This window comes from Manis javanica, chromosome 8 (genome assembly GCF_040802235.1).
Source record: "Manis javanica isolate MJ-LG chromosome 8, MJ_LKY, whole genome shotgun sequence".
In the NCBI taxonomy this organism is placed as follows: domain Eukaryota; kingdom Metazoa; phylum Chordata; class Mammalia; order Pholidota; family Manidae; genus Manis; species Manis javanica.
In genome coordinates, this window is record NC_133163.1 from 6,259,406 (window position 1) to 6,285,709 (window position 26,304).

Genomic DNA, 26,304 nt, shown 5'->3' on the forward strand with positions numbered 1-26,304 from the left:
GCTGTACAACACAGAGAAGACAAGTAGTGATTCTACAGCGTCTTACTACGCTGATGGACAGTGATTTTAATGCGGTATGTGGTGGGGACTTGATGATGGGGGGAGTCTAGTAACCATAATGTTGCTCATGTAATTGTAGATTAATGATACCAAAATTTAAAAAAAAGTGGGGTGAAAAACCTAGCCTTTGTGCTATTGTCTTATATTTTACTTTTCGTATCTTATAAACCTCATACTACATTGTTATTATTTTTGTTTAACTAGTCAGAAATCTTTAAAGAGATTTAAATAATAAGAAAACGTCTTATATCTTCACTCATGTATTTACCATTCTGGTGCTCTTTATTCTTTGTTTGGATCCATATTTCCATCTGGTATATTTTTCTTTCTGTTTGATGAAGGTAAAATTTTAGCTTTTGCTTGTCTTCCAAAGTCTTGATTTCTCCTTTGTTTTGGAAGATATACATTTGCTGGTTATAAAACTCTAGGTTGTCAGTTTGTTTCTTTCCAGTACTTTAAAGACATGGCTCCACTGTTTTCCAGCCTGCATAGTTTCTCGCAGGAAATGTGCTATCATTCCTATTCCTTTATTCCTCTGTATGTCATGGCTTTTCTTCACTTAGTGTTTTTAAGATTTTCACTTTATTACTGCCTTTGAGCAATTTGGTGATATATTTTGGTGTAGTTTTACTGTTGCTTGTTGTGCTTGGGATTCATTGAGCTCCTTAGATCTGTAAAATATAGTTTATCTCCAATCTGGAAAAATATTTCAGTCATTATTATTATTATTAAAAAATTTTTGGTTCTATTCCTTCTCATCTTTTGGGAGTCCAGTTTCATGTATTTTTAGGCCACTTAAAGTTGTCACACAACTTACTGATGCATTTAATGCTGTGCTCATTCATTCTTTTTTTTTTGCTTCATTTTGGATGGTTTCCCTTTTATGCCTTTAAGCTCCCTAATTTTTTCTTCTTCAGGGTGTAATCTATTGTCAATCCCATATAGTGAAGTTTTCATCATAGGCATTATAGTTTTCATCACTAGAAGTTCTATTTTGGTCTCCTTATTGGTAATATTTTGTGCTTCTTTGCCTGATGCATTTTGCTTGGATACAAGACTGTGCATTTTACCTTGTTAGGTGCTGGATATTGTTGCCCTTTTATATTCTTGAGAGTTGTTAATGTTAATTTACTTGAACATAGTTTGATCCTTTCAAGTTTTGCTTTTGAGTTTTGTTAGGCAGGATTAGAGTGGTATTCAGTCTAATTATTTTCCTTGACTGAACCCAAACCTTTCTGATTGCTCTACCTGGTACTCCATGAATCATAAGGCTTTCCAGTCAACTAGAACAGGTGCTGTGGTGTCCCTTTAATCCTGGTGGATGGTTCTTTTTCCAATCTTGCTACAGTTTCCTCACACACATGCAGTGGTCCAAACTCAGCAGGATGCTCTGGCAACCCTCTGCAGATTTCTAGAGTTCTCTCTCTGCAGCTTTCTTCTCTCTAGTGCTCTGTTCTGCAAACTCTATCCACTTTATTCTCCCTTGTTCTCAGCTTCATATCCTCAACTCTTCCTGGGAACTCTAAAGGCATTAAACTGGGGCGACTGTGACACTCACTTCATTTATTTCTCATCTCACTGGGATCACTGCCATCCATTGCCTGATGTCCTTCGTGGTCTTGGAAACCTTTGAGATCATATATGCCATACAATATTTTTCCTGTTAATTTGGTTGTCTCAGGAAGCATAGTATATCCAGACCTTGACGCTTCATCTTTGTTGGAGTGGAAATTCTCCCAGAATTTTATTTTTAAAAAATCTCCAACGAAACGATTCAGACATCCCTTGAGTATGCCTTCCTCTCCACCATCACATCCCCAGCCACCTCCAACTTTTACTTGGACTATGTGATCACTTCCTATATGGTCTTCCCATCTCCACCTCAGTCCTTCTCCAATCCATTCTTGTGTAGTAAAGCATTTGACCTTGCTTACAGAGAGGTCTGGCCTTTGCCCTCAGATCCTTGGGGTAACGTCTAAGCCCTTGGAATGTTATTCCTGATAGGAGTATCTTTGTTTTCCTGGGGGTGTTGGGTCACACCAACAATGTGACTTCGGGTGAGGGCTTTGGATCATGAGGCATCAGCCTCTGTAGGAGCCGGGGACAGCTGGATGGGCAGCCAGAAGGTTTATGAGTTTGAGCCCGAATAAGACTGAGTAACAAGGATCGGGTGAGTCTCACTGGTTGGCAGGACTCCTTGTTCATTGTCACGTGCTGGTGCCAGGGGAGTTTTGCTCTCCATGACTCACCTGGAAGAGAACAACCGGATGCTCCGCATTTGGGACTTTCCTGGACTCTCTCCTAGGTGCTTCTTGCTTTGCTTAATTTTAATCTGTGTCCTTTATCTTAATGAACCATAAGCATAACCATGAGTTTAACAGCTTTTGTCAACTTTTGTGAGCCTTTGCATTGAATGATTAATGAATGGGCTTGGGGAACCCCAAACTTTTAAATGGTGCTGAAATAAGGGCAGTCCTGTGGAGTTTTCCCTCTAAGTCGGAATTCTTTTTAAGGCAAATTGCTCAATCTTTTAAAAAAGAAAACAGAAATAAGTTTGATATGCTCCTTCCTTGTTTAAGCCCTTTGGTGACTTACTGATACGGAGTTACGCACAAACTTGTTAACAGGACACATACATGCCTGTGGCCCAGAGCCTGTTGCCCTCACCTTGGTCTGTGTTCTCACCCCTTGCTGCTTTATTTCTCTGTTTCTTCCATACTACTCACCTCCCCTCTTTTTTAGTTAATTCAGCTGGCTTTCAAATTTCAGCCCTTTTGGCTAGTTGGTCCCTCCCTTCCACAGACCAGGTACCCCTTCCACGATTATTGAATTCTCCGAAGCCCTTATGAAGGGGCAGCCCACCCTGCTGAGAGCAGCCAGCCCAGCTGTGGTGAAAATGCTGTTATGACCATGGAGGCATGGGTAATTCAGCTCCCAGCAGAAGCTGGTCTGGGTAGTGCTGAGAAAGTTCTTTTAATTAATGCTGAAAGAAGCTTTAAAGATGGGCTGGCAGCCAGGAAGAGTTTTGGCCTGAGGGTCCCCAGTTAACTGGAGAGCCGACATTCCCACAGAGGCATCTCCCCTTGTTTGTACACACCTGCCCTCTTCTCCCTGTATTCTCAAGCAAGGAAGTGGAGCAGGAACTATGAATCATATTTCTGGGTCACATTTCTTGCGATGTCACCACCTTTCATGATCTTGAGCAAGATACTTCCCATTAGGACTTCTGGTTGCTTCTGTGGAAAATGAAGGTTTCATCTAGCTCAGTGGTTCCTACCAGTTTGACCACAAATGTCCCCTTTTAATTTCCCTTCTGTGAATGCCAATCATGTCGCAAACGGCAAAGAAACTTAAGTTTTGGTTGTTGCTATCACCTGATGGTATAACAAGGTCCTACTAGGTGTTGCGTCCAAGGTAGACAGTAGGGAGGCAGGGATGGATCAGGCATGGTCCCCACCCACAAAAAACCCACAGTGTCTTGCTCATGACAAACACATGAATAGACAGAGTCAACACGGGAATAGGACTTAACGGGGCAAATGAGCTGGGTGGCATGGCAGCCCACAGCAGGGCAAGCGGAGGGGACGTTCATGGACACCCTGCGGGATGAACAGACTGAGTGTCAAGTGAGAAAGGCCCTCGATCTAGGCAGATGGAATTCTGTGGGGAGAGACTTTTTGCATCCCTGTCAAGAGCCAAGGAGCTTCATGCAGATTCCAGGTATCCAGGGAAACACTGGAGAAGATGTTTGCCAAAGCCAGGGCTTTAGGTCCTGCTGTGACATTGGACAAGTCACATCGCCTCAGTTTCCCCTTAAGCACATAGGTTTCTGACATGTGCATGATTTCACAAGTTGGTCTGAAACTATCTTCATACCAGTTAGTGACAGTCAACCCAGTCCTTGGGAGCTGAGTACCACAGCTGCTTATGGAATGCCAGCTCCTGTGGACTAGGCCAGCTGTGAGGCCCTCTCAAGGAAACCCCCACCAGTCTGATCTCCTGGGTATTTGCAAATGTAGGGTGGCAGGAGGGGTATCCACCATTTGTTGAGAACCCACCATTCATTAGATCATATAACGCCCTAAACCAAGTGGTGGAGGTTGCTCCTTTGAGGTGAGGCCAGGAAGCCGTGGAGAGGTCAGGTGGCTCGATGGGCTGTACAGCTGGCCGGCAGCAGAACGGAGATTCAAAACCAGGTCTGAGTGGCCTGAGGAACCGTGCTTTTCCTGCTAACCATGCCACCACTAGGTGTGAGGGGACGGCTGCGGAGGCGGGAGATAGGTGTGGAGGGTAGTGTCAAAAGAGCTGGGAGTGGAGAGAAAGGAATTGAGGTCTTTGTAGCGGGTTGAGTAGTAACTGTTCTTTAAAAGGTCTACTTGGAACCTCAGAATGGGAACGTATTTGGAATAAGCAGAAGTAATGAAGATAAGGATCTCAAGATGAGATCGCCTTGGATTAAGGGGGGACCTAAATCCATTGATGGGTATCCTTCTAGGAGACAGAAAAGAGAAGGCAAACAGAGAGACACAGGGGAGGAGGCAATGTGCATTGATGCTGCTGTAAGCCAAGGACTGCCGGGGCCACCAGAGGCTCAGAGTGGCAAGGACAGATTCTCCCCCAGAGCCTCCGAAGGAACGCAGCCCTGCTGACACCTTGAGTCTGGGATTCTGGCCTCTGGGACTATGAGATAATCCATTTCCGCTGTTTTAAGCCACCAGCCTGTGGCCATTTGTTACAGCAGCCACAGGAAGCTCAGACAGTCTTTGCCACAGGGTGAGGTCGGTGTCACGCCTCCGTGTGGTCACAGGGAATGAGATTGTCGTGAATGATGTTTACAAGGGAACCTGGCTTGGAACCCGAGGCTCCATCCTAGGGAGCGAGAGAGGCTCCACCTGAGGATGCGGAGGGGAGCAGCTGGGCGTGGTGGTCTGAGGCCGTGGGGCAGAGATGCTCACCCCTTCCCGCCACTTCTCCCTTCCTGCTTTCCACAAGCCGGACGTCCCTCTTCAGTCGTCAGCTTCATGAGCTTTCTGGGGAGAGAGGGGGCCCTGGGGTTTGAGTTTTGACCGTGCCACACAGCTGTAAGAACAGGGATGGTTTGTTCCCCTCCCTGAGCCTCCATTTCCTCATCTGTGGGATGGGCTGAACAATCCTTCCCTGGCAGAATCAGCGTGACGCTTAGAGAAGGAATCGCCTATCAAATGTGCGTCACCCCTCCTGGGCTACGGAGGAAACCCTTCATACCTGGTGGCTGAAAACACACCAGATTCCCTTTCAAAACCTTAGTTTCCTTGTCTGTGAAATGGGGGTAATAAGTGTGGCCATGGAGAGGTCTTACTGTGAGGACAAGAACTGCATGTGGAGGTCAGTGCTCAGTAGCTGGAGGGGGTGGGATGGCCACTGCTGTTCCTGGGAACAGCGTTGCCTGGATTCTGGTGCTGCTGCAGGGCTACGGTCTGTCAGTCCATCTTTTGGAGGCCCCCTCGACCCCTGTCCCGTGCTCACAGAGGTCAGGGCCCAGCCTTTCCGCCGTGGCCTGGGAGAACTGGCTGAGTTCTCCCCACCCCCAGGCCTTACATGAACGGCGGGCCTTGGTTCCTTCCATTGCTGGCCTTGCCTGTTGCCCTGACCTACTGACCTCACCCAGAGAGCCCACCCACCTGAAGCCATGCCTAACAGCCCAATGGGGGGACGGAGTCGTTGCTCCCCTTTGGAGATCCAGCCTCCTACAGTTCTTGGAGCTGCCTGTCCTTGGGAAGTGTGGCCACTGGGGGTGCCCAGCCTGAGAGAGAAGACTGTGTTCTTTCGCTTTCTCATGATTTTAAACCCAGGGAGACATTTATTTTGCAGGCTCCACATGAGGACATTTTTTTCTGACGAAAGCCGGGGAGACTATGGAGAGGCAGCTAATATAAATACCTTGGGCGTTTACCCTAGAGCACCTCAGGAAGGGTGCTTGGAACATAGTTGAGAATTTAATAGGCTGCTCTTGTGAAAGGGAAAACTGGGTCTGAAGATCGGAGGGTCACTCCCCTGACCTCGAGGGAAGGGCAGCAGGAGCGGGTGCTGTGGCCGCTGCAGGAAGGGGATGCAGACCATCAGGGGGTGCAGCAGGGCGGCTCTGGGAGCTCTAGACCCCCGTCCTCGCCGCCCTCCTGCCTCTGCTCTCCAGGTGCCTCTGGTGGTAGGACAGCAGGAAGCAGGGGTGCTGCTGGGGGCTCCAGACAGATCAGCCCCAGCCAGGGCAGGGCAGTATGGGGTGCAGAGCAGAAGTGAGGGTAAGCAGGACCCTCCGCCGCATGGGGTTCACTTGCTATGTGGTGGCAGACACCCCTCTGTGTCAGGCCACGGTGAGGCGACCAGGCCTGCACACACAGGGCTTTGCCAAGGGCAGTGTGGTCTCCCCCATCAGGCCCGCTTGAAATCTTCACTGGGGGTGGTCCTGGGGATCCCTTCGAAAGCAAAGCCTACACTGTCCACGGATGTTCCGGAAACGCCTGAGACACACAGGCCAGCAATGGGCACGTGGGTACATTCTCTGAAGACTGAGTGCGCCAAGTTTTCGCTGCGTTTGGAGAAGGCCGAGCACTTGATAAAATCCTCTGCTAATGGGTCTCTGTTCTCCAGCTTTTCACTGTGAGGGGGAGACTCTGCCGAGGATGGGGGGTCTGCGTGTTTGGGCTCAAGTGCTCCTTGGCCTTGTGGTGAGCCTGGTGGCCGTGTGCTCCCTGGGCGGAGGCCTACTGGGCTTGGGATCCCGGAAGAACGGACTTGGCATGGGTTTGCCAGCATAAGCACGGAGGGCACATGCTCCTCATGGCCTCCATGTTCCCTAGCGCAGGCTTACACAGCTGGTGCTCGATTCATGTGCCTTGGAATAGAATTAAGGAGAAACCTGCTCGTCAGATGGAGAGGGCCGTCTGACTGACAGAAACTCCTGTAGCCCAGTGTGGATAAAATGAGAGTCCCTGTGGCCAGGATTCTCACCTGGTGGTTGACTAGCTCACCTGTGGGCACTACATGGCTGTTGACTCTATAAAAAGAGCTCTGTCCAGTGCTCTGGGCATGACACGGTGGCAGGGCTGCAAGGCTGCAGGAGAGCAGAGCAGAGGCTGGAGTGGTGGCAGCGCCGAGGACAGAGGCCCAGAGGACGGCTGTGTGGGACGGCTGTGCCGAGAGGCCCAGGGGACGGCTGTGAGGACAGAGGGGCCCAGAGGCAGAGACCAGCTTGCTGCCTGCAGACTCGCTCTGAGTGAATGGGACTCTAGTGACTGACATGCCACCTGGAAATAAAGTTGGGTATAACTCTTTCACCCCAAAGAGTGTTCTGCTGTCAATTTTCTTTGGTCCCATTGAATCCATAGTGAACTTGCCTGGGGCTGAAACCCATTGGCAAGACACCCAGGTTGCACTGTGTTTTCAAGAGAAAAACCATCAGAGCAGAATGGGAGGGAAACAGGCTGACCCGTGCTTCCCCCATCTGTCTTCTGGATGCACAGGAGGAAAAGGAGCCTTGTCCATGGTGAGGTGCCCGGCAGCCTGCCACGGCTGACAGGTGGCTGAGCTTCCAAGGGCATCTAAAGAAGAGGGGGCAGGCTTCTGGCATAGGGACACAGCACCTCTTAAGTGGCGACCTGCCAGGCCTTGTGCCTGACCTGTCACATATATCCTGCCACAGAACGACAGGACTACTACCTCCACTTCCCAGGTGGAGAAACCGGTTCAGAGAGGCCAAGTGAGTCACCCAAGGTCACCCAGCTGGGTCGTGGCAGATTTGGGTGGAACTCAGAGTCCTGGTTCTTTCAATCATGTCTTGCTACCTTGTGTCAATCTACAGGATTCCCTGTGGCCCCGGTGGCTGGCTGCTCCCAGCCTCCATACAGCCCCTTGCCTTGCCCAGGGGACATGTTATTGCTGCCAGGGGGGGCCCAGAGCCCGGATCTTCCCGATCTGCACCTGGATGGGAGCTGTCCTCATGGCCCATGGTTGTGGCGGGGGTATGTCCACACCAGGCAGGCTCCCCACCGAGCACCCTCCCCAGCCCCCTCTAGCTTTCAGGGGCACGTGTGCAGGGAGCCTTGGGATTCCCATCACACTGTGGTAGGAGAGCACAAGGAGACCTGGGCCCAGCCAGGGGGGCTCGCTCACCCTCAGGGGGCAAGGGCCCTAGGGCCAGAGGCCTGGAAGGCTTCCGAGGGAGGTGATAACCTTCAAGGCCTGGCCTTGAAAGATGAGCCCCAGGTGAAATGGCAGCTGTCAATCTCAGCTGCACAGGGAATCACCCTTGCACCCCAGGCGCTGAGATTCTGGCTCAGTCGGCCTTGGGAGGGACCCAGGCTTTGGTGATTTCAGAAGCTCCCTGAGTGGTTCCAGCGTGTTAAGGAGCACTGCCTCGGGGTGAGGAGGACAGAGAGGATGGGGGTGATGGGCTGTTTTAAGGCAAGTCTGTTGGTGGCCCAGAGCCGGGCTGTAATGCAGGCAGCAGGTGGGGTAGGTGCAGGCTGAGGCTGCAGGTGGGGGCCAGGTCAGGAAGGGGCTTGGACTTCACCAGGTGGTGTAAGGGGAGGGAGGGCACGGAAGGGCTTGGCAGGAGAAGGGCTGGCTGCCCTCTGGGTTTTGGAAGGTCCTCAAGGGGTCTCAGGGTGCCCGATGGATGATGGCTGTCAGGACTGGTTGGAGGGTCGCAGGGGTGAGAGTGGAGGGGGCAGGGCATCCGGGCCAATTGCTCTCTCACCTGAGAGGCTCTGGACTTGGGGTTGGGTGCCAGGCAGCCAGGAGCCAAGGGTGATGCCCCAGGTTCAGGCCTCGGCACCCAGGGGAGGTGGACAGACCCACCCAGATGCCTGGGGGCAGCCCTCAAGCTCCGCAGAGCGCATTTCAGGGCACACCCTGATGCCAAAGTTGCCTGGCATCTAACCTATGGTTATTTTAAAAATCAGCATAATTTAATTGTGTGGGATTGGCTCCATCCTGCCCCCCACCCCCACCCCTGTACCACCTCTAAATATAGAGGCACCTGAGATTGTGGCCTTTTGATGTATCATTAAATATACCTGCTCACACTTGGCACATAAACCCTGATAAAGTTTCACCTTTTAACGAAATAAATGACTCAATTAACAAGATGAAAAACAGCAGTGTGGTGGCAGGCCCACTTGGTGGCCAGGAAAAAAGGCTGGAGAAGAATTATCCCAGCGGGGAGTTAATGCCGGCAGAGGCTCCGAGCTCGGTGGGCCCCCGCCGACTGCCAGCCTGCCAGCCTGCCAGCCTGGGGTGTGCGGGCCCTGCTGACCACTGCTGCGGCGGGGGTCACCCATGTCCTGGGCCAGGGCCTGGCAGGGGCTGTGGGGTCCGGGGCTGCCCACCGAGCTGAGCCCTGCACTACTGAATCAGGCAGGGCCAGAGGGTGTAGAGGGTGTGTCTGTTTGTGTGTGTGCGCGTGTGCATTTGTGTTATTGCTTCTTTCTGCCCTGGCACCAAAGAGTCACAGTCCTCTTTGTTTATAATGAGGAGAGACCCCCAGGTCAGGCTCTGTGCTGAATCTTTTTACATTTTTATACATCTTGAAGGACAGGGGGCCCAGGAGGCAGGACACTGGGCTCTGAGTTCAAACTGTGTGGCTTTGGGATCAAAACTCTTCTCTCGACTGCACTGCCTGCGCTGTGGGCAGAGAGGGTGGGTCTAGGGCAGGGTCCCACTGGGGAGGCCGGCCTCTGTGGGCAGGTCTACGAGCCTGGCTGGGAAAATAACATCACTGGCCCCTAACTGAAATGGAGCCCCTCGGTGAGTAGGGGGACAGTACCACAGGCATAGTACTCGCAGAGCCCATGACTTGGTTACCAACAGGGATCCCAGATATTTTCATTTTCCATTGCAGCTGGAGCAGGAATTTCAAAATGCCATTTATACTCCTCCCTACTTTGAAATTATGATAGTTATTAAACCCTCGGGTAGGGCTTGTTATTTAATGCATTAATAAAGAAACACATGGACTTCTAGATCACAAATCTGTTTTTAATATTTGATAACTTTCAAAATAATTGGTTTCCTTTGTCATCACAGAGACTTTCTTTTATGCAGGCAAAGCTATTCTGAGGAAGGGTCCGAGGTGTCAGGCACCTGCTGGAAGGCTCCGTGGCACAAACATGGTCAAGGCCACCTGGGCTGGGGAATGTCCAAGGGTGCCTCAAACTCTGGTGTCCTGTGAGTCCATGGAGCCAGAGCAGGTCCTCCTAATGACAATAAAGTAATTGCAGAGCATTTCCTGTGTGCTGAGACCACTGTTATTTTTCTTAATGACATATAATTGTATATTTAAGATCCACAAGGTCTTGAGTGATGAGTTTTGACAAATGTGTATGTTCTTACAAACAAGACTCCAGTTAAGATATGGAGCATTGCCGCACCCCATAAAGTCCCCTCTGGTCCCTTGCTAATCTCTCCCCTCCCTCCCAATCCAAGCCAGAGACAATTTACCATTGTGTGTTCTTTCATCACAGAAGAGTTTTTCTTCTTCTAGAACCTCAAATAGATGGACTCACACTGTTTGCACTTTCCTGCATCTTGTTTCTGCCACTTTGTCCTTGCCGGGGAGATACCCCCCCCACCACTGTTGCTTGTGCCAGGTGTCCACCCCTCTGCGGTGTGAAGAGTGTTCCATCCTAGGAATTAACTCATGGTGTTAGTTAGTCCCTGGGTTCTTTATTCATTTTAACATTAATGAATATTTAAATTGTATATATAGCTGTTATAATATGTGTACAAATCTCTTGGGCAAATACCGGGAGTGGAACTGCTGGGTCATGTGGTAAGTATACGTCTATCTTAATAAGGAAGTGCCAGACTGGGTTCCTAACTAGCTGTTGTTTCGTTTTGCATTCCCACTAGTGTCGTGTGAACGTTTCATGTGTTTTGCCCCTTGGTCTTTTTAGTTTTAGCCATTTCTGAGGGTGTATGGTGGTGTCTCCTGCTGATTTTAAATATTTCCCGGGATTGTTCCATCAGATCCTCAAGGTCGCAGTCCTGGGAGGTGTGTGCTTGCAGGTGAGGAGACTGCAGCGTGCTGACCGTGATCCAGGCAACCTACCAGCGGTGGCCACAGCTTGCAGGATGTCTTCCACAAGGCAGACGGCTCTGTCCCCATTTTGCAGATGAGCAAACAGAGGCCCACCCTCCAGTTAGCCTGTGAACAGGAAGTGAAACCAAATGTCTAACGTTAAGGGGTAGTGGGTGACATGGAGGGTAAAGGTCATTCTCTGATCTGGGAGGGAGGCCCCTGAACTGGTGCTCCTGGGAAGGCTTCAGGGATGAGCGGGACCCTCAGTGAGATGGCTGTGCCCAGCTGGGAGCACACTGTGCAGGGCTGGGCATGGAGCGGATGAGAGAGGGGTGGAGGGTGGGTCCAGGTGCACGGAAAAGGCCATTTTGTTAGGATCCCAGGGGCTGGAGATGCTGGAGAATAGAGGGAGACATTGGATTTTAACCTGAGGTGTGAACTTGAATGCTCTTCTGTACAGGAGGGAGATGAGATGTGAGTACTAAGGGGAGGTTCCGGTTGGCATCTCTCTTGGTGGATACAGCTCTGTGATTGGAGCGCAGCTTTCGAGTGAAGTGACACATACCACGTTTTGCTTTTTGTTGTTCAGACGGATCATGATGTGACAACTGTCTATTTCCTGCCCCCTCCAATAAACTACATATCACAAATACATTTCCAAATCATCAGTCTTCTGTGTTTTTTTCAAACTATACTTTTGTATGAACATAATATGTATTATTTATACCTGATTTCCAATTACTTAACCTTCCAGTGATTTTTGGTGTTTTGTTATAATTAAGAACACCACAGTGAACATTTGTGTAGGTAAATATTTCCTATTTTTCCGATTCTTTAGGATATAGTTCTTGAGAGAGGCATGTGCGTTTTTGGCCTATTGATCTGTGTTGCTAAATGACCTCCAGAAGGGAGGGACCAACTTAGGATTTTGATAACAGTTTTTGGGACTCCCATTGCAGTGCTCCTTGGCCAGTGCTATAATCTTTAAAAAAAAAAAAACAAAACACTTTGCTGAGGTGGTAAATAAAAAGAGAACATTATTGTTTTTCTTTGCATTTATTTGATTGATGAGGAAGCTGGATAGTTTTTTTATAATCTTGGAATTTGTGTATCTTTTCTTTTTTGGGAGTTAGTTACTCATTCATTCTTTGTCCATGTTTTTTCCCTGGGTATCGCCTGAACAGGGAGGGGGTGTGGGCAGGTCACTATGTTCTCCATTAGCACTGACCGACTGGCCCCTGGGAGGGGTGTGAGGGTCTGAGTCGGCAAAGCGCATGCTGTGCCAGACCCACGACAGGGCCTTCTGCCCGTTTCTTCTCCCATCAACCACCGAGGTGGGCTTGAGACCCCAAGGGAAGTGATGTCACCGTGCACCTGACCAGGACCTATCTTTCTCAAGTGGAAGTCCCCAGGCGCCCTGCTCAGACACCAGGGCCACCTATCTCGGGAATTCCAGGCGTCCACACCCTTCACTCGTGGCGTTTCCCAAGTGGAACGTCAGTGCCAGGAGAGAAGGATTTGCCTCTTTGAAGTGTCATAATGGAAATTACGTAGTAAAGGCCCTAAGAAGTCCTGCAGCTGGGAAACCCGTTTCGCCTCGTTCCATCCAGAGCTCACCTCTCTTGATGGACTGTGGGGCATCAGCCCAGGGGCGTCTGAGGAACACACTTGGTGAGGCATAGACCCTGGTATAGACCCTGGCGCGGACCGTGTGCTGCGTCACGTGACCGTCGTCATGGTTTCTGCCCGGCACTGCGGATCCCTTTGTGCCTCTCCTCACCTCCAAACAGAGCTCACGTGCCATCTTGCTGCGCCCCTGACTTCCGGAAGACTGTCTGGGGTAAGCGGCCGCTGCCAGGAGCCACAGGCTCTCTTTCCTGAGCAGTCATGCCTCCCCGGCTCCTCTTCCTTGGAGCTGGAATCCGGCCATGCTGTCTTGTTTCCATTCCTGCCTCGTGCCCAGAGCTCCTCTGCCTTGACCCCGAGCCCCCTCTCTCCCTGGCCCTGCCTGGGTGGCCCCAGGGGTGCTCTGCTGCCCTCTCATTTCAGGGGGCGGTTGAAAAGCCCTAACGACCAAACCATGCTGCATGTCTAAGGACTGAGCCAAATGCCACCAAGGTGGCAGCTTCTGGAAGCCGACCTCAGCAGGGACGTGCCGGATGCCAGTCTAGCAAAGGAGCGGGAGCCGGGAAGGGCCGGACGGGAAAGGAGTCCTCAGAGACTCACAGGTTGCCGTGCTGAGCTGGCCACTGCATTGCCCCGTCTTAACGTTTCCTTTTGATCTCGGCTGGGGGTCACCTTTCTGCTTCATCTCATCCTCAGTACTCCCCCGTCCCTACCCCTCCATTCTTAGGTTTGGAATAAATGCAGCAACAGCCTTTGCCACATGGGAGTGTGTGTCCCTTTTGGGCTATGGGGAGAGTTTTGTCCCGGCACCCAGTGACATTTTAAGCTGGACAGGTCCCCCTTTACTGCCAGAAAGGGGGGACAGGTGAACATATTTTGGCAGTGGCAGAAGAGACGATCAGGGGTTTCTAGGTGCTCTAGGCATCCTGTAAGTCCCCACCGCCCTTTGCAGGAACTGCTCTCTCACTCAGCCAGCAGCCCTGCTGCACATTGCTCGGCGTCTGAGCCTCGGCGCTTCGTCCACGCGATGGCCACAGATCTCCAGGGGTTTGGGAGAACAGGCTGAGGTTCTGCATAAGCGAAGCCGGCCACAGGGGAGAGGATGTGTTCTCGCCTCTCCCCTAACAGCGCCTTCTGCCTGCACATCGGTGGGGCATTTGTAAATCAAGCTGAGGGAGTGAGCAGGTGAATTCTGAGATAATGTATGAGCAAGCACTTCATAGACTGGAAGGCCCCACCTGCAGGTTAGCAATTACCCTTATCCCAAATGCCCCAGGGCCTTTACCACCCCAGTGGTGTGGTGTCAAATGAATCCTTGGAAACATAGGTCATTGATTTCCCAGCCCACAGAAATAATCTGCAATATAGCAGTTCTGCGGTGTCTCTTTGGAGGTGGTGTGTGGTGTTGACAAAAAATAGGGCCCTCGGGGTCACACAGTTGTGGTTTGAAGCCTGGCACTCCTGCTTCCTAGCCATATGACCTTGGGCAAGTCAGTGTGCTTGGCCGAGGCACGGTTTATCCCTCTGTAAACTGGGAACATTGCTTGCTGACTGACAAGGTCACGGGGCTCCCAGGAGGCTGTGGGTATGAAAGGTGCTCTGTTACTGTAAAGGGCTACAGAAATGTGCCCCGTCGTGACTCGGAGGAGACTGGACCATGAGCTGGGCCTCCCTGGGGAGCAGGGAGGGCAGGACAAAGGGTGCACAGGGATGAGGAGGGGGCACTGGGCACAGGTCCATTGCCCTCGCTCCTCAGAGTGGGGTGGCCCCCATCTACACACACAAGCCTTCTTCTCTGGACTTCCCCCTGCTGGGCGCTGGGCTCCTGCAGACAGCTCTGCACCCCAGAAGGTGGCCGAGGGGTTGCAGGGACTGGTGAGGGGAGGCTTGGGCTGTGAAGGTGGCGGGGGTAGGGGAGAGGATGGAGCAGCCTGGGGCTTCCCAGGACGGCAGTCAGGGAGGTCCTCGGGCTCGGCAGTGGCCACATTCCTGCTTTAGAATTTGTGCCGCCCCTGTGGTTCCAGTCTGGAGACCCGGTAGGACCTCGGAAGGGAGAAGGCATGGGGCTTGTATCTCAGGAGGCTCAGGGAGCGCAGTTCCTGGAACTCAACGTATTCCTCCGTGGATGAGGACACCGCTGGGCTCACTGGTCATGACCCACAGCTCTCAGCGGAGGGGAGGAGGGGCTCTGAGCAGGCAGCCTGGGCCCTAGGAGGGACCTGGGGGTGTCAGCAGTGGGGGAGACACTGGCCTCCTCGGGAGGTCTGCGCCCCCTGACCTGCAAGGAAGGGCATGGAGAGCCCTGCCTCCCCTCAGCCTGCTGCCTGGATGGCCCGGGCCTTTATCTCTCAGCCTACATGATGCTCGATTGCAAGGGGTCTCAATCTGGCATCTCCAGGCCCGAGATCTTGACCCAGGGCCTGGGCTGGGCTGACCCGTAACAATGCTCACTGCTGGCGCATCAGACCCTTTTGTCCAGAGGGCATTGCTGATTTGCCTTCTAGGAGGAATCACAGTTTTTGTTTCTGTCCAGATCATTTTCTTCCTTTTATTATGCTTCTGGTCCAAAGTGATTACTTCATCACCTCAAAGGCTGTCGCTGCAGAAAATCCTGCACTTAGAAATGACTGGGTTTGGCACTGTCTCTTACCATTTTATGACGGGCAAGTCCTTTCCCTTCTCAGGCCTCCCTATACCAGGTGGGCTAAAACAGCTCACGGTGGAAACTGATTCTGAGCCTCAGATGACATATGCATGTAAAAAAGGCTTTGTAGATTGAAAAAATACCTATACATTTTCTCAAGCGCTGCTAGCATATTAGTTCAAAAATGAGCTGTCCGTGGAAGATGTGTTGTCTAGTCAAAAGAAGTGGTGACTCGGCACATTTCATGTGTCACCCTGCCATCACTAGGCACCCACTGTTTTCGATGTGGTGCTGTATATATCATCGAAAATAAAGTGGCTTGATGATCTTACTACCTGGTTGTAGATAAAGGACGTGATATTGATAATGGTGACGTCCTTTCACCTGAGTTAATTCTTTAGCTTATTAAGTGTATTTTAGAAAATTAATTTTAAACATGTTTGAAATGAGGCTGGGTGCAAAACAATGCAGCCCCAGTGTCTGAAACGATCAAACATGTGGAAGAAACAGGGATTTTAGAAATTCAGTTTGGTATTAAATAGAGAGTCTGAAGCCCTGAACCATGGGGCTTCTTGGCACTGGAGTATATTGGGCCTTTTCTGGACCCCTGGGGTCCCAGGTCTTAGATCGGATGGCTTGGCGGTTAAAAGTGGCTGAGATAGAAGCACCAGGTCCAGGGCTGGCTTCGTGGGCATGAGAGCCGGGCGACCCCACACTGCCCTCATTCAAAGTGCCCTGTGCTAAGCGTACTGCTCTGCTATGGCCATCTTGGGGTTCCCGGTGATTTTATTTTTGAACTTGTAAGAAAAGTCCAGTGAGACAGTGGAGCATGTGGGCAAGCAGAGGAGATACACACAGCATGTGTGACCCCATTCCCTGCTATATTTGCATATATCATTCAAGCTGCCCCATGAGCACAGAAGGTCGGTGGACCCGCAGCACTTGGAGGTTCAGGAAGCAGTCAAAGCAAGTGTGAGGTAAGCTTGCTCTGGAAGTGACTGGCTTCCACGGAGTGTTATTAGAGTGCGCACGTATCAGGAAGTGGATGGAAACAGTTGGCTTGATTTTCTGCGCTGTTTTCACCCTTCTAGTAAGAAGGAACTAGCTATGCACTCGCAAGCTGGGAAACATGAATTGTGTAACTGTGGTGATTCTGCACACAAGTTGAATGCTCTTGTATTTGCATGTGAACCTGGAATTGCACAATATGAAGAGGAATGATAAAACTCATGCTAGTAACTTAAAATTTTAATTTTTCTGTGCTCAGCACATTAAATAGTAAACAAAGAGGCCATGACAAGTGGGCAGAGAAGATAATGGAAGAAGGACTCGTACTTCAATACTTACAGTGCATATTTACTCTGCTTTTTGAAGAAGGACCTCTGCATTTACACTCTGCACTGGGCCCCACAAATTACATTACCACCCCCGATCTTACCCCTCTCACTGGCACTGATACCTAAAGATATGCAACCCCATCCTCACAGGATGAGGGTTCTGTAGGATTTCAGGCAATGATGTATTCAGAGCTGGACTCAGGCTGCTCTGCCAAGTCTTCGTGGAATGACTGATTGGTGAGAAGCAATCTCTAGTCTTGGGAAGCTGCATTTTCTTCCAAATTACGTGTGTGTGTGCAAGGCTTCTTCTCCTGGTTGGACTAAGGCCCAGGGAAGGGAAGTGACCTTCCCAAGGTCACACAGCTCAACAGAGGCCAGGCCTGAGCCCAGGTATCCTGCATGTGGGTGGCCAGGGTGCTCATCCAGGTTTCCCTGCTCCACATTCCAGGTGGGCACCTGTCCCTTTTTGGTTGTATAATGGGACGTTCACCCATTATACCAAATGGTGAATCTCACCTCTTGTTGGGTTGTATGCCTGGTGTTGGGTTGGCAGTTGTACTGGCAAGGAGGATGGGCCAGTGCTCATGAGCTTGGGCTCTGGATGCAGACAGAATTGGCTTCTGAGGGTCACTTCTCCCTTATTAGCCAAGTTGACACTAGCCGCATTATAGACCATTTACAGAGTGCCAGCCATGCATGAGGCCTGGAGGCACAGTCGTGAGCAGACTGAAGTGTCCCCTTTCCTTTTGGAGTTCAGAGTCTCAGGAGCTAGATAACGTGACAACCATGAGATATTTACTATATCTATTTATGGGGTAAATGCTCTGAAAGGAATGTGCTGGCTGCTAGGAGAGACCATAACAGAGCAAGTTACTTAATGTTTTAAAGCCTCAGTTTTCCCGTCTGCAAAATGAGGGTAGTAAAACCCATCTCGGGGCTTTGTTGGGAAGATTAAAAGAGACACTATGTATATGGCATCCCTCTCCTTTTAGGGGGTTGCTGTTTGGGAAGCATGCAGTTGGGCCCCTTAGCAAATGTCACTTTCCTTCCCTTTCTGTGACAATGAGGCAGAGGTTGCTAATGACTAAATTCTGTCCTGATGCCATCTGCTGAAGGTCCTCTCTGAACAAGTCTGAGCACCAAGCCAATGCCATCTTACTGATACCAGCAAGGTAGGGAGGGGCCATTTCTTTCAGGAAGCTTCCCAGGATCTCACAAGCAGTGTCCCATCCTGGCATTTGGGGCACTTTTGGCAACATTTAACAGAAGATCTGGCCCAGGGAGGCTTACATGACTGGGGGCTTTGCCATCACACTCACGCAGAAGTCCAGAATCGGGGGTGTGTGTCTCTGATCCTTTGGGACACGCTGGGTCCCTCTGCATGTGTGAGCTTCACCCTGGGTTGGCAGCAGGCTTCCCAGCAACTGGGAAGACATTTCCTTGCAGCTGGGGAAAAACCCTTCATGCCACATCTCACTGGCCAGAACCGGGTCCCAAATCCATACCTGACCCGTTCGTGGGCACAAGGAATGGGTTTGTCTCCAGAGGCTTGGACCGTCAGGAGCTCCTCTGAAGCTGGGGTCAGGGCTTCTGAGAGGAAGGGAACAGCAAGGCCGCAGGTGCTGAGAGGCCGCCTCCCCGTCTGGGCCTCACGCTGCTGGTTGATGCACACTGTCTGCCCCCTTTCGGATGCCTGAAGGCCAAGGCCAGGGTCTTCCTTATCTTTCTGTGTCTTTCTCGCTGACTAGCACACCAACTGCCATGCTGGGAGCCAGCTGATTAGATTCACCTTTCTTTTTAGGGAGTTAAATCAAAACCCAAATGCAGCAAGCCCATCATGAATATGCAGACACTGCCATCCGTGGTTGTTTTCCCATTCTTGGAGGTACTTTCTCTTCAGCGTTGGCACCGGCAATGCTCACTAACCTGCTGAGTCCAGTGAGCAAAGCACCGGGTGTGGGGACAGTAGCAGGCAAATCCGCATGTGCGTTTCTGCTTACAGCTTTCTTTCGGGAGGCGTCCACCTCACCTCTGGGTAGAACTGGCTCTTCCCCACGCTCCTGGGGTCTTCTCCCAGATTCTGGGTCCTGGGAGGTTTTGCTCACGAGCCCGAATCAGGACACATTCGCTCTTTTTAATACAGAGTAGTACAAGCAAGCAATTAATAGGAAAACAGAACCTACCTGCACACAGATCCTTTCTTATCCGTGGTGTCTGCCTTCAAACTTCCAAAATTTGTTTCCAATCCATCCTTGGAAACCAGAGGAACTTTTTCTGGATCAGTAACAATGGAATGCCGACAGAAAGCTGGGCCTGACCCCCGGCATAAGAAAGGGATATAGAACCAGAGAGGAACAAAGAGAGAATCAAAGACCTTCTGCCCCCTCCCTTCAAAAAGTCACATTTTACTATTCGTCTCTCATTTCCATCAATCACCAGGGCAATACCCCCTAGATCAATGCATTAACTTGTTTGTTTTTTACAATGAAGGGGAACTTCACAGCCTCATCATTCATTCCAGAGTGTAGGGGAACAAAACAAAAGCCAGCCACCGAAATTTGCATGGTGCTCAATTATACATTAGTGAACATCACTTGGCAATCTGTTCATATCAATTTAATTGGATTTTAATACTGCCTCTGATCTTGTTTTCTAATTAACAGCAGTGCTTGGAAATAAAGCAGAACCATGCACCCAGCAACACCTTTGATCTCGACCATATGGAGCTCCACCAAGCTCTGGAAAAAAAAATCTCCCGTGCCTCCACAGCCGGCCGAGAGAAGCAGGGCCCCCATATGGCTGGATACTATGGACGCCCGCACCCCAGGGGTTGTCTCATCCTCTGATTGGTCCCCTCTGCAAAGGCAGAGGACTTGCTTCCCGAGCTGGAGGTAAGTCTGTGTCTCCAGCCTTGGGCGAGGTTGATGGTTTTCACAGCTTGGCTTTGGAGGGCAAAGATTTGAATAAATAGACCTGACCCCATGGGGTTTGTTTTGTGGGGGTGGAGAATCTCACCAGTGGGACAGAGTGGCTATGGCAAGGACTGATACAGGGCATCACACCCCTTGCCAGGGTGCACCATCTGGCCCACCTGGGAAGCTCATGGGGCTGGTTTCCAGCCGGGTCTCTGGCTGTGGGAAGCCTCCCCTCTTTACTGGTTTTCTCCTTTCTCTCTGCTTCTTAAATCCTTGAGTCTAGCTTTACTGATTTTCACTGTGTGGGCTGATTACATGGAAAGGCTGATCACATCCTGAGATGGCCTGGAAAAGAAGACCATGACCATGGAAATCAAGGCGGAGTCCCTGGAGTAGCTAGATGTGCAGGTGGGAAGAGCCCAGGGGCCAGTATCTGGGTCTGCGCCCTCCTTTCCCCGGCGTGGGGCCCTGGCAGGTTCAGAGGCAGCAGGAGAGGTGGCTGTGGGGTGTGGTGAAGAGTACAGCCTCTGCCAACAGTCCCTGCCCGCTGCAATAGTCATGTGACCCAGGGCACCTCACTTAACGTCTCTGAGCTGCCATTTGCTCGTGGACTATTCTGTGATCCTGGAATCCAAAGCGCTCCATAAGTCAATTATTTTCTAGGTTCATAGTAGACACTGGGCCGCAAACCTGACCTGCATAGGTGTGAAACTATTTGTAATCTTTATTCCACTTAATGCAGTTACTCATTTATTTTGGGGTAGAACAAGTAATGTCCTGGAGGTTGGGGAGCTGCCCCAGACTCCAGTGGGAATATTAAATATTTACCTTTTAAAAATGCAGAATATTCTGAATTCTAAACTATACCAGGCCCCAGAGACTTGAGATAAGGGATGGTGGACCAGCCCCTTTCTTAGGGATGTGAGTTAATCCCCCTAGAGCATTGATGCTCTCCTGGAGATTTTTAACCTCCTGGGGGACATTAGCCAATGTCTGGAGACAGTTTTGGTTATCACAGCTTCGTGGGGGTGTTGCTAAGGGCATCTACTAGGAAGAGGTCCTGGAGGCTGCTAAACACCCCGTAGTGCACAGGTCAGCCCCCAGGGCAAAGAATTATCTGGCCCCAAATATCCATACTGCTGAGGGTGGGAGCCCTGCTCCGGAGCGGCCCCTTTCTGCTTGCTTGTGGCTCTGATCCTCTCTGTCCTGCCATCCATGTGTAGGAGTCAACTGCTTTCTTTCCATGTCAATACTTGGTATTTTGTCTTTTTGATTTTAGCCTTTCTAATAGGTATGTAGTTGGCATTTTTCTAAAAACTGATGATGCCGAGCATCTTTTCTGTTTATGTACCACCCATGTTTCTTCCTTATTGATAGGTCTCTTCAGATCTTTTGCCCATTTTTGTTGTTTCCCTATATTGAGTTATGAGAGTTCTTTACATATTATGAAGACAAGTTCTTTATTTGATATGTGATTTGCAAATATTTTCTCCCAGGGCTTGGCTTGTCCTTTTCAGTTTCTTAATATTATCTTTCAAAGAGCAGAAGTTTTAGTTTTGACGAGAATTTTTTTCCTTTAAGATGTACTTTTGATGTAGTATCTAAGCCAAGGCCCCATAGATTTTCTTATGGTTTCTAGAACAAAATCTGTTAGAAGTCTTGAATAGTTAAAGGCTTTTACCATTCACCCGTGGTTCCTCTGGTAATGCATTTCCCTCAGGACCTTAGTAAGCTTCTGATCAGCTTGTTTGCTCCACTCTGTGTACCAGTAACCACACCCGAAGTCCTTCCCTAGCTTGCAGAAAGGCCACACCCTTAAGCTGATCTTTGTTTTAAATTGCTTTATCCAGCTCAGAGGATTGACTGGGACTTTGGCCCTCCAACTGTGAAAATTCCATTTCTATTTGGGACTAAGAGCAGTTGGCTTTTCCAGTCTGGCAGGACCCCAAATTTCTGGACTGTCTATTCCCCTTCATTCTGCTTGTCAGTTCTTTCCCAAGCTTCTCTTTCTTTATACTCTTACCCCAGATGTACCAACTCTATCTGATATACACAAAAGATGAATGCTCTATTTTCAAACATTTTTCCTAGGGCTCTCTGTCTAGTAGGCAGAGGTTTTGGCCTCCAAATCATCATAAGCAGCAGTCTTATGCTTGCCCGTATGTAACCTATACGTCCATCTGTCCATCTTCATATATCTGGTCCTTCACTCCCACCTCTTGATGGAGAAAGTGAAGCCACGTATTTTAGAATTGTAAAAGATCTTCAACCCTCTCCTGCCTCCTATTTCTAGATCAGTCAGGAGGGCAACACTAGCTGCTAGAACAAATAACCTGGAATTTCAGTGACTTAACATAATAAAAGTTTATTATTTATGTTGGCATCCACTGAAGGTTGGTGGCTCTTTTCTAAGCACTGACTCATGAAACTGGGCACCTTCCAGCATGTGACTCCACTATGTTAGAATCTTTCATCTCCAGCTTTGAGGTTAGAAGAGAGACAGAAACACTGAGAAGGGAGAGAGAAAGCGTGGAGGACCACTTGAAGTGGTTCAGAGCTGGGCTTAGAAAGGTGCCTGGTCTGTCTACTCACATTCCATTGGGCAGAACCTAGTCATATGACCCTGACATAGCTGTAAGGGATGCAGGGAAATGTAGTCTTCCTATGAGTCCAAGAAGCAGGGAGAAAGGAGTGGTAGGATTGGGCTGCCCGGACCCGATTCTTTGGCAGGGAGTGGGGGCCTCTTCCTTGAGTTGAATCTCTCCTTGTTTTCCTAAGTATTGTGTATTGGGTAAGTCCTCAGCGTTTCACTTAATTCTATCCATTCAGTGATTCCTTGAGACGAACATTGGTGAGACTTTCAATGTGCCCCAAGGATAGAGCTGACATGGGCAGGTGGGAAGTGGGAAGGGATGTTGCTAACACTTACTAGGCGGCTGCTACGTATCTAACATTTGAAATGATTAATTCCCACAGTGTTAGAGAGACCTATTTTATCTTCATTGTACAGATGAGCAAGCTGGTTCAGAAACGAAAGATAGCTCAAGATCACAGAGCTAGTAACTCCATCAACCATGATTAAATCATATATTCATTCTAGGTGGTTAACCTATATTTGCACCAGGAGGAAGTTTAACCTATAAACCTCCAGGTTATAGTCTGGTGGGGAAGAGAGATACAAAACCAAATAATGACAATTGAGGGAGGCAAGTGAGCAAGATATTTTCAGAGCACTGACACTATAGTTGGGGGTGGGGGAGGCATTGGTAAATCTTCCAGGGGAAGGGCATTTGAGCTGGGGTTCTGCAGGGTAGGCAGGAGCTCATCAGCTAGAGGGAGAGGAAAATATTTTTGCTACATAGATTTCCTTGTGGCCTCTGCTCCAGGCCAGGGTATACATAGCTCAGTTTGGAGTTCCTGGTTTTAATTTGTGATGCTGTGATGAGGGCTCCTGGGGGAAGATCTAAAGGAAATTGCTGTTGTGAGCTGGCAGGGCTGTGTCCCCAGGAGGTGAAGATGTTCTGATAAAGTGCTGTGATCATGACCTTGCAGAGCAGCCCTGCCAGGAGATAAGGGCAGTGGAGTCGCAGAAAGCACTTCCTGCCGCAGGCAGATTGGCGGCGGGCAGCTTGCAGCTGTGGGCTGGGTGGGCCTGCAGAACCCGCTGACTCGGTGAGGGAAGTGCTGAGGCTGCGCTTCTCGCTCCCTCCTCTGTGGCTACGTCTCTGGTCACCTGGTCCACGTAGGGCCCCTTCCAGGCAGTCAGAGGCAGGGCTTCAGCACTGGCTGCATGTCAGCCATGAGGCTGTGGGAAAGTCACTCCATCACTGGGGGCTCCCTTTCCCTCATAAAATGGTCTGATCTATCCTTACTTCAAAGCACGGTTGCTAGGAACAAGCCATCCACGGGCCTGAAGTACCTACAAGGGCAGTTGGTGTAGAATCAATGCTCAATAAAAGGCGGCTGCACTTTTTCTCATCATCATCATTATCCATTATCCTGTCTGATTGCAGCCTCTGCTTATAGAGGCAGACATTCCAGATCTTTCTTGACCTCTGTAGCCATCAGCCAGGCTCCGGGGATACAGCCGTAACAGTACCCGCCTCCCCCCTGCCCCACCCCTGGAGCTTCTTGACGGAGGAGGGAGACCGAGTTTAACACCTAAACCGGGCCACACGCCGCTGATGGGGTGAGCTCTGTGAGTGAGAGCGGGTGGTGCCCAGACAGGGCCTGAGCAGCTGAGCCCAGACCCAGGGGCCCTTCAGCCCGGTGAGCGGCAGGGTCGTTGGCCCTGGGTGTGGATCTGCCAGACCTGAAGATGGGCAGTTCTGCGCCTGCGCAGCGAGGCCCCCGTGTTCTCGGAAACTCCGTTTGTTCTCTTCGTCGTCACCCTAGTCCTTCCTCTTGGTCCTCAAGATAGTCACAGTAAAGGGTCCCCCTTTCCTACTGAGTTTGTCAAAATGCTGATGGCGTTTTGCCTTTCCTCCCCGCTCTCCTTTGAATGATGCTTCACAAATAAAACTTTTTAGCAGGCAGTTCGTAAGCATTGCTGGGCACTGGTCTTGAGCTCCCGTATTGCACCTCCTGCGTGTGCTCTGTGAAAACCAGTTTGCTATTCAGAAGGTTCTGGATGCCTCAGATGACAGTGGAAGCTTCCACCTCTGTGTCTCTGTCTCCTCTCTCCCCCTTTTGGTGGGAGGAGCCACGGCTTTTGGAATTGGCAGGTAGGGAATGGATTTTACGCACATACTGAGCAGCAGCTCCGGGCCTAGCCCTGGGCTCCTCTAGAAAGAACATTCCAACACAGGCCACAAACTTCAGAAATCGACAAGTGGTACAATAGGAGGTGGTTATTCACATGGATTGGGAAGAATCATAAAAAAATATAAATTGGGTGCCCCGTTCATAAAAAGGAGAGAGGAGGAGAACTTGAAATGACGGGGGTATAACAGTAACACAGATGATTCCTAACAGGAAACAGGAAACATACAAGAAGTGGCAGCAAACTGGGTAGGCGCGCAGCAGATTTCCCAGTAACGTGAATTGGCTGTTAGCCTCTTTACAGACTGCTGAGTGGAGCTGGCATCTCGGTTTGGACTAAGTCGGAAATTTTAACCCTCTGAGAGAATGCCAGTGGCAGGGGTGCTAAAAACCATGCCCCGTCCCCCAGCATCCGAGGTATTGGCCTGTGAAGTACGTGAAGCAGGCTAAGAGGCCACCTTCTTCCTACGCCTTGGCTTCTCAGTTCAAATATTCCTCCTGTGTTGCTCTCACACTGCATGTGTTTCCCTCCGCAGCATGTAATGCAATTTTTAAGGCCTTATTTCCTTGGATGTCTGTCCCCGTAGCCAAGCAGTAGACCCCAGTGATTTTGCCCCCTTGTTCTGGGAATTGGGTGGTGGTTTTACCTTGGAACTTCCGAGAGCTACTGTTCTTACCGAATGCTGCCTGGTTATTGTCCTGGGGCCTCTCCTGGGACACATACACGGTCCCCGAAAGAAACACGGCTCTGTGAGAGAGCTAGGTCCAAGTTCAGGGGTTCTGGGTACCTCATTTGTGAAATGAGTGGACTGGCCCAGATCTTCATCTCTTAAGTCCCTGTTACTCAGTGGCTGTCACCCTTGCAGGAGTCTCTTCCCCCACCCTGAAATCTATGGTGGGTTGGAAAAAAACTTAAACACATACAAGATGCTCATTGCCTTTATTCTTATGCAAGACTTTTACAGCAGAGCCCAAAGTAAGATTCGAAGGGAGAAATGGAGGGCCTCTCTCCCTGCCTCATATGTGCACATGCATGCCTGTGTTTCTGCGCCAGCTTTGCACAGTCTTGCCTGTTGATGGGGCTGGAAGTCTGACCTTGGATGGAGGGAGGAGCATGACTCTTTGTGAGCTGACAGGCCACAGGTCACATGCTGTGTGTGAGCCTGGAGTGACACTTGTGTTTGTGTCCCAGGTTTTGAATCAGCTCCTTGAGCTGTCTGAGCCATTGGAATACGAATTCAGAACCGTGAATGAAACGTGAGAGCCAGCTGATAGGATGCTTGGATATAATGAGGATCTCTTTTCAACTTTTGAAGCATGGCTGGCAGAAACATGGAGAGGATCATTCATTAGGAACTTCCCACTGGTGTAAGACCCAGGTGAGAAATTCAGGTGAAAGGGTAAGAGGCTGTCGATCCAGAAAACTCAGGTACATCATAATTTTGTGACAGCTTTATTGAGGTATAATTGACAAGCAATAAACCATAAAGGTTTTGAGTATATAATTTGAAAAGTTTTGACATATGTACACACCCATGAAATCGTCAGCACAATCCAGATAGCAAACATACCTATCACCTCCAAATATTTCTTTGTGTGGCTCTGTAACCTTTCTCTCCTGACCCTCCTGTCTTGCCTCTCCCAGTCTCTACCCTAGGTAACCACTGAGCTGCTTTCTGTCTCCATAGATTAGGTTGCATTTTCTGGAGTTTATTTGGAAAGAATCTTAACATTGATAGTCTTCTACATCTGGCTTATTCACTCAGCAGACTATTGTTGAGATTCACTGATGCACTTGCCAGTAGGAGTAGTTCCTTTTGTTGAGTAGTATTTTATTGTATAGCCATCCCATAATCTGATGACATTCACCTGTTAATGGACATTTGGATTGTTTCCAGTTTTGGG

General features: G+C 50.0%; 1 long non-coding RNA gene across 3 annotated transcripts in view; it reads left to right on the forward strand.

Moving 5' to 3' along the window:
- The first annotated feature begins 12,684 nt into the window (after window positions 1-12,684).
- LOC140843236 (uncharacterized) overlaps window positions 12,685-26,304 on the forward strand; it is a 183,204-nt gene continuing 169,584 nt past the window's right edge. For 2 of the 3 annotated variants that reach the window (XR_012120836.1, XR_012120834.1), the window contains exons 1-2: window positions 12,685-12,956; window positions 19,387-19,614. This is a non-coding gene — a long non-coding RNA (uncharacterized lncRNA). Of the gene's footprint in view, window positions 12,957-19,386; window positions 19,615-19,921; window positions 20,047-26,304 lie in introns of all 3 variants that reach the window. The other variant, XR_012120835.1, reaches the window with a different exon arrangement.